Here is an 8,747-nt window from a genome sequence, read left to right on the forward strand (position 1 = left end):
TTGTGTCAAAATTATGTGAATCAACCTTTAGAAAAAATTTGTCAGAAATATTCTCAACTATGATAATCCATTATATGGATGACATACTGATAGCTTGTGAAAATAATGATGAACTTTCAGTCCTCCTTAAAGATGCTTCTGAAACCTTGAATCAGTAGGGTTTAATTATAGCTGAAGACAAAATTCAAACATCTTGTCCTTTTACATATTTAGGGAATATAATTGAAAATCAAAGAATTATTCCTCAAAAGGTCAATTTACGAACTGACTCTTTAAACACCTTAAATGACTTTCAAAAATTATTGGGTGATATTAATTGGTTGAGACCCTCCCTAGAAATCCCTACTTATGCACAAATTTATTTAATATAATTCAAAGAGATCCTGATTTAAACAGTCCCAGAAAATTAACAGAAATGTCTAAACAAGAGTTATCACTTATTGAAAAAATTATGCATACTACTTATTTAGATCAAATTGATACACATCAAATTATTCAATTAATTATTTTTCCCTCAGAACATTCTCCTTCTGGCATCATATACCAAGAAAACAAGATATTAGAATGGCAATTTCTGCCACATAAGACTCAAAAGAAATATGTACTTACTTAGAGAAAAATCTATACTTTAACTACTAAAAGTAGACTTAGGATAAGACAACTAACTGGAAATAATCCGAATAAAATTTTGTACCTTTGACAGGTAATCAGATTTCAGACAACCAGAAGTTAAATGTTGATTGGCAAATTGCATTGGCTGACTATTTTGGTATTGTAAGTAATCAATATCCTACAAATAAAAGAATTAAATTTCTAAAAAGAACACAATAGGTTTTGCCGACTAAGGAATTGGCTCAGCCAACTCAAAAGTCTTCTACTTTTTATACTGATGCAAATAAATTAGGTATCGCTAGATATACTGGGCCAGTGACAAAAGTGATAAAGACTCCATATACATTAGTTCAAAAGGCAGAGTTATCTGCTGTATTATTATTACTTCTTAGTGATTTTTCTTGCCTTATTAACATTGTTACTGATTCACAATATGTTGAACATACAGTTAAACTTATAGAGACTTTACATTTCAAATGATGGTTCTGAATCACACAAATTGTTTCAGGAGTTACAACTTTTATTGTAGGAACGAAATTCACCTGTCTATATAACTCACATTCATCCTCATACAGCTTTACCAGGACGTATGTCTACTGCAAATAATAAAATTGATCAATTACTCATTGGATCAATAGAAATAGCCACTAAATTTCAAGCAGAGACTCATACGAATAAAAAAGGTTTAATGCAAAAATTTAAAATAACCAGGCAAGAAGCTCAAAATATTGTTAGAAAATGTTCTCAGTGCAGTATTATAAACACTCCTCCATTACCAGGAGGAATGAATCCTAGAGGACAAAACAGCAATGACCTGTGGCAAATGAATGTTACTCATATTTTTTCTTTTGGAAAACTATCTTATGTACATTGTTCTACTTTTTTTTTTTTTTTTATTAATTTTACTAGGGTGACATCAATAAATCAGGATATGTTCAAAGAAAACATGTCCAGGTTATCTTGTTGATCAATTATGTTGCATACCCATCACCCAAAGTCAGATTGTCCTCCGTCACCTTCTATCTAGTTTTCTTTATGCCCCTCCCCCTCCTCCTTCCCCTCTCCCCCCCCAACCACCACACTCTTGTCAATGTCTCTTAGTCTCGTTTTTATGTCCCACCTACGTATGGAATAATGCAGATCTTGGTTTTTTCTGATTTACTTATTTCACCCTGTATAATGTTATCAAGATCCTACCATTTTGTTGTAAATGATCCGATGTCATCATTTCTTATGGCTGAGTAGTATTCCATAGTGTATATGTGCCACATCTTTATCCAGTCTTCTATTGAAGGGCTTTTTGGCTGTTTCTATGTCTTGGCCACTGTTAACAATGCTGCAATGAACATGGGGCTGCATGTGTCTTTACGTATCAATGTTTCTGAGTTTTTGGGGTATATACCCAGTAGAGGGATTGCTGGGTCATAAGGTAGTTCTATTTTCAGTTTTTTGAGGAACTACCATACTTTCTTCCATAATGGTTGTACTACTTTACAGTCCCACCAACAGTGAATGAGGGTTCCTTTTTCTCCACAACCTCTCTAACATTTGCTATTACCTGTCTTGTTAATAATAGCTAATCTAACAGGTGTGAGGTGGTATCTCATTGCAGTTTTGATTTGCATTTCTCTAATAACTAAAGAAGATGAGCATCTTTTCATATATCCGTTGGCCATTTGTATTTCTTCCTGGGAGAAGTGTCTGTTTATGTCCTCTTCCCATTTTTTTTATTAGATTGTTTGTTTGTTGTTGATTTTTATGAGTTCTTTGTATATTTTGGATATTAGGCCCTTATCTGAGCTGTTGTTTGAAAATATCAGTTCCCATTTAGTTGGCTGTCTGTTTATTTTGTTGTCAGTTTCTTTTGCTGAGCAAAAACTCCTTTATCTGATGTAGTCCCATTCATTTATTTTTGCCTTCACTTCCCCTGCCTTTGGAGTCAAATTCATATAATGCTCTTTAAAACCAAGGCCCATGAGTTTAGAACCTATGTGTTCTTCTATGTACTTTATTGTTTCAGGTTATACTGTTCTATTGATATTTATTCTTCCTTTTGATGGCCACACCTTTGCCTGGAGAAAAGGCTGATTGTGTCAATCAACATCTTATAGAGCTTTTAATGTTATGGGTATTCCTAAAGCAATTAACACTGACAATGGTCCTGCCTATACATCTGCTAAGTTTCAACAATTCTTAACATTTTGGAATATTAACCATACTACTGGAATTTCACATAATCCACAAGGACAGGCGATTATTGAGCACACTAATAGCATTCTGAAAAATATGTTACTTAAACAAAAGAGGGGAGAAGGAAGGAGATTATCCCCTAGACTTATGTTACATAAAGCTTTATTTACTTTAAATTTTTTAAATACAGGAGAAGATCACTTGACTGCTGTAGACAGACATTGGACAAAAAATAATAGTTCTAAGATTAATTAACCTGTGCATTATAAAAATGAGCTGGATCAATGGGTACCTGGTGTAGTGCAACATTGGGGAAGAGGGTTTACTTGTGTCATTTCAGAATCTGGCAAAGTCCTTTGGATCCCTGCCCACAGAATTAAACTAACAACATGAATAAGAGAAATAGATTCTTTCCATATCCATCCACTGCTGAGATGGAAGCATTGAACCTCGGAAGAAAAACCCTAAAGGTGCTGCTGCTTGGTATTGAAAAGGCTAAAATACCAAGTTGGGGTCAATTTAAAAAACTGACCTTTGAGGGTAAAAAGATGCTAAAAGCTACTAGAAAAGAACAAAATGCTACTAATCTGTTCTTAGTAATAATTGCTTTGGTAACAATTCTGGTAAGTAGGCTGAAAATTTTATTTACTGAGCATATATCCCTAATCCTCCATTAAATAGAGCTGTTTATTGGGAAGATACTGCCGTTCCTATTTTTGTTAATGATTCTAATTGGCTTCCAGGACCTTTTGATGATAGAGGTCTCTTAGTACCTTCGGAAGAAGGCATGAAATTAAAAAATTATACAACAGGAGTTGAGGGATTACCTATATGTATAGGACATGAGCCACATTGTTTAGAAGCTCAAGCTTGGCTCTCTATTGTAAAAAATAATAGTAAAGGAAAGGAAAAAAAGTTTGTTTTTGTTACAAGGATACGTATTTAAAGGTAATACATCCATACATGATCCAGAACCTCCACCTGATTTACCGCCCTGTCAAACTGCAATTGTTAATCAGCTAAGTGAATGGGTTCATTGGGAAAATTGCAGAGGAGAAACTGCTCGGGTTTTACTTAATATTTCCTATGGAAACGTCATAGATTGGAGCCCTCATGGTTCCGCCTGAGTTAAAGGGCAGGGTGCTGATTTAATGTGATATAAGAACAATGGTTCAATTACAGCTGATGGTCAAGGTAATCATACTATCATATGGCATGGAGGAGGGATGTCACCTCAAGCTCTTCACATAAACTTTGGTCCTATACAATATCATTTGTGGAAAGTAGCCATGGCAGTTAAACAATGTCAGCGAAATCTGGAGGAATTATCCTTCTAATCATACTATGTTAACCTTTAAGAAGAATGAGTCACATTTTATATCTGCCTGTGTTAGATTGCCTTGTATGTTTATTATAGGTGAAACCAGATGGACAGCTGTAAATTATAACTTGCAATAAGTGTGCTTTTTATACATGCATTAACTCTTCTATTCTTTTTAATAAAAATAGTCAAAGTCTATACATTTTAAGAGCCCAAACAGGAGTCTGGATTCCAGTACAGATGCATTGGATGTGGCCAGATTCCCCTTCTATGATGCTGTTACAACATCTTATTAAGTCTTTGAAGCGAACCAAGAGACTGGTTGGACTGATCATTGTCATCATTATAGGACTAATAGCTGTAACCACCCTGGTTGCTGTATCTGGAATTGCATTACATCGAAGCATACAGACTGTGGACTTTGTACAAAAATGGCATGAAGATTCTGAACAACTGTGGACTTCTCAACGTATAGATAGTAACATTAATGCTAAAGTTAATGATTTAGAACAGACTATAATTATGTTAGGAGATCAAATTGTTAGCCTGCAAAAACAAATCAAGCTAAAATGTGATTGGAATGTAACTACTTTTTGTGTTACCCCTATTCCTTGGAATCATACTTATTTCCCTTGGGAAAACGTTAAAACGCATTTGTTAAAACATAGAAACTTAAGTATAGAAATTTTAGATTTACAAAAGCATATTGATGCTACTTTTAAGGATCAGTTGAAATTGACTGATGGAGAAAATTTACTAACTGCTATTTCTGATGGAATCAGTAACTTGTATCCTCTAAAACAATTTAAGATTTTTAGAGGAACTGTAGGAGGCATTGTACTAATCATTTGTTCTATATTTCTTTTATTATATATAGCTAGAAGAAGAGACAATTAGCGTCAAAGCAAAATAGAGCAACAATCTGCCATGTTATCTCTTATGCTACATAAAGGGCAAGCAAAATAGCCTTTTATAGCATTCAGCTCTAGAAATTAGAAAGGATATGTAGTATAAATTTTTTAATAGGTAGAAACATCAGCTGCTAAAACTAAGCATTTCGGAAGGGACGTTGCTCCTCCCTCCCTCACATAACTATAACTAACTCTGTTTGGTCCCTAAAATGGCTGGTTAGCCAAAGACAGGTAAGATTCCTGAAGGCAGGAACAACCTAAGATAGGCACAGTCGAAGAGGGGCCATCAGGAGAAGGCTTAAGAGCTAACAAGGGTGAGGTTCAAACCCTCACCCTGGAGAATACTGGAGACTGCTCCGCTGAAGTAGTGGACATCATCCACTGTCCAGGGCACCTAAAGAGGAAGACTCCGAAGAAACTCTAGAAAAACCAAGTAGCTGATGATACTACCAATAAGGTAGCTCTAAACCAGCAGAGTTTTTAGGAAATTTTAATAACTTTACTAGAACCCTTGTTGCATAAGGTTTTTTTTTTTTACAACCAATTAGAAAAAGATTTTTCCAGCAACAAAGGGATGACTAAAGATAAGAAGAAATGATTAGAAAAGTGAGTGCAAGCTAAATAAAAAAGAAAAAGGGCCTTGGCCGGTTGGCTCAGCGGTAGAGCGTCGGCCTGGCGTGCAGGAGTCCCGGGTTCGATTCCCGGCAAGGGCACACAGGAGAGGTGCCCATTTGCTTCTCCACCCCTCCCCCTCTCCTTCCTCTCTGTCTCTCTCTTCCCCTCCCACAGCCGAGGCTCCATTGGAGCAAAGATGGACCGGGCGCTGGGGAAGGCTCTGTGGCCTCTGCCTCAGGTGCTAGAATGGCTCTGGATGCAACAGAGCGACGCCCCAGAGGGGCAGAGCATCACCCCCTGATGGGCATGCCGGGTGGATCCCGGTCAGGCGCATGCGGGAGTCTGTCTGACTTGCCTCCCCATTTCCAGCTTCTGAAAAATGAAAAAATAAAAATAAAATAAAATACTTAAAAAAAAAAAGAAATAAGGGCAATATGTAGGAGACGACCCTGCACCAATATAAACGGCAGTTAACTGCAGAGCAAGGGTTACTTGGAGACAAGAGATCTTGGAGTCTGTTGGCCATGGGAAGACATTGGCCTGGGGTACTTGAATGCAAGTACGCAGGATTCTTGGCGGAATGCCTTCAAGAACCAGATGTCCTTTATGATTGATAAGCTCTGAGACTCTGACTCTTCTTGTGTCCTTGTTCATGAAAGAAACAATAGATGTGCAAGGTTGGGGATGAAACGGATGGGAAAAAAGGCTTGTGTAACTTTCTAGTTTTATCTGCTGAGCTGTGGCTTTTGGAACTCAATAAATATGCAGTGGCGCAGTTTCTCAGGGCTGGATCCACCTAAGAGTTTCAGCCCCCTGCCCATTTACTTGCATCTGGTGTGTCTTTTGCCTCGCGAGTCTGAACCATAAAGAAATTAATTCATAACACAAAGGTTCTAGAATTTTGAAATACAAGAAAACACTTGTAATTTTACAGGTGCAATTCTCACCTGGATGCAGAGTAGAAACATGCCCCTCACATTTGAGGAAGAGAGAGAAAGACAGAGAGAGAGATGAGAAATATCAACTCATAGTTGTGGCACCTTTGTTGTTCATTGATTGCTTCTCATACATGCCTTGACTGGGGCTCTGCTGAGCCAGTGACCCCTTGCACAAGCCAGCAACCTTGGGCTCAAACCAGTGACCTTTGTGCCTAAGCCACGGACCATAGGGTCATGTCTATGATCCCATACTCAAGCCAGCAACCCTGCGCTCAAGCCAACGACTTCGGGTTTTCAAACCTGGGACTTCAGTATCCCAGATGAAAGTTCTATCCACTGAGCCACCACCTGGTCTGGTGCCCCCTGACATTCTTTCTGGAACTTGCTAATATATGCCAACAGTAGAGGACACTGGTGCCAGGGCCAGCTCAGCCCATGTTGTAATGGGTATTATCACCTTTGCTAATTGTTCCCCAGTTTCTGTAAGGCTAAGCTTCTGGGAGGGTGTTGGTAGGCTGTTCCTGCTTAGAGCTTCCTAGGGAGGGGGGACGAAGATGGAAATACAGACTATGAGCTCATTTCTACTGTGGCTTATCTCACTGTTCACTTACCCAGACTGAGTGCAAGAGCACAAGTATGAGCAAGGATTTCTGCCAGACCAGGTGAGCACGGGGGCTTCTGCATGTAAGAAATATTTATATAAACACACGTGTTTATATCAGATTGCAGGGGCAGAGGGTGTGTGGACCTTGGAGAGGGCATGTGTGAGCACATGCATAAGGTCTTAAGTGTTGAAACAGACCTAGGTCAATTAGTCATACCCTATTATTGACTTCTTGTTAATTATTAGCCACCCCATAGTTAGGTGATGGGGCATAGGTTTCCAATCCCACTAATGGGCTGCCCCTCTAGATGAAAACCAGTTTCAGATCTAATTCTGTCCTGCTCAGATTGTTTAGACAGATACAGGAATGGTGATGGTCAAATAGTCTTGTCTGCACGAATCAGGGAGCTTCTATACTCTGCCCCTTGAGATGCTTTAAGTATACTTTACATACAAGTTTCTTGTTCTGTATGTAACATGTTCTAGAGGTGGATACAGTGCATACAGCATCAGGCAATCAGAATCCAGTGTCCTACAGGCTGGGGACAGGACCATTTAAAAGTCTACTCTATAGCAGCATTTCAGAAAGTGAATCTTTTGTCCTGTTTATGCACGGAAAATAGCTCTAGAACACTGTAGCCAATCGACATATTGAATACCACTGATTTCCAAAAGAAAAACCCATTTCTAACATTCATTTGCTAATTAAGTTGCCTAATGTTATCATCAAACCCTAATGTTATCTGGGATTGTATTGCTTTTGAACTGAGTACCACAATTACCCTTTATGTTATGTAGCAACTGGGTTGAACAGTATTAGAACACATATTACAGGTCACAGGAGATAGGGTGACTGGTGGACCACAGAGGTGGCTGTATGTATATTTTCAGTTTTTGTGTTTGTGTGTCCATCCGAGTTTGTAAAATAACTACACAGATACCTCTGTATCTGAAGATATGTTACTACAGTTACATAATAACTGCACTTGGAGGGTAAGAGAGATGCTCCCTCTTTGGTCACCAGGGCTGCTTGGTGACTTCAGATGTCTCAGTGATGGTGTGAGTATGGGTGTACATGTGCGTTTTTCTCTTCTGTCCTTTGGGCATCATAAGATCTCTGAGATCAAGGACTGTCCTAATGTGGGCCCTTCTGACACCACCCATTAAATCCCAGATCCTTGTGAGCAGCAGAGCTGTGAGAACTCAGGTCCATACCACCAGAGTTTCACACACCTCTTCATACAGACTGGACGTCACCGAGGGGTCTGCTTTTGGCCTGGCCATCCAGTGATCTAAGTCATCTGGCCTTGCAGGGACCAGAGGGCAGGTTGGTCAACCAGACCAACGTCCACCACCTACAGCTGCCCATTGCAGGGCTAGGGCTAGTGTCTCTCACCTGGGCTCTCACCCTCTCTCCCTGCCCTCAACCCCGTGGGCCCTTTTGGGGGTCCTGCCAAAACCAGCAACCCAAGAATCCAGGACGGGCCCTGAGAGTCCCCTTTTCCTAAGTTGTCTAATGCTGCAGTAGGGGCTAGGACCCCAGGCCCTAACCCGGT

The sequence above is a fragment of the Saccopteryx bilineata genome, chromosome 4 (genome assembly GCF_036850765.1).
Source record: "Saccopteryx bilineata isolate mSacBil1 chromosome 4, mSacBil1_pri_phased_curated, whole genome shotgun sequence".
NCBI lineage: Eukaryota > Metazoa > Chordata > Mammalia > Chiroptera > Emballonuridae > Saccopteryx > Saccopteryx bilineata.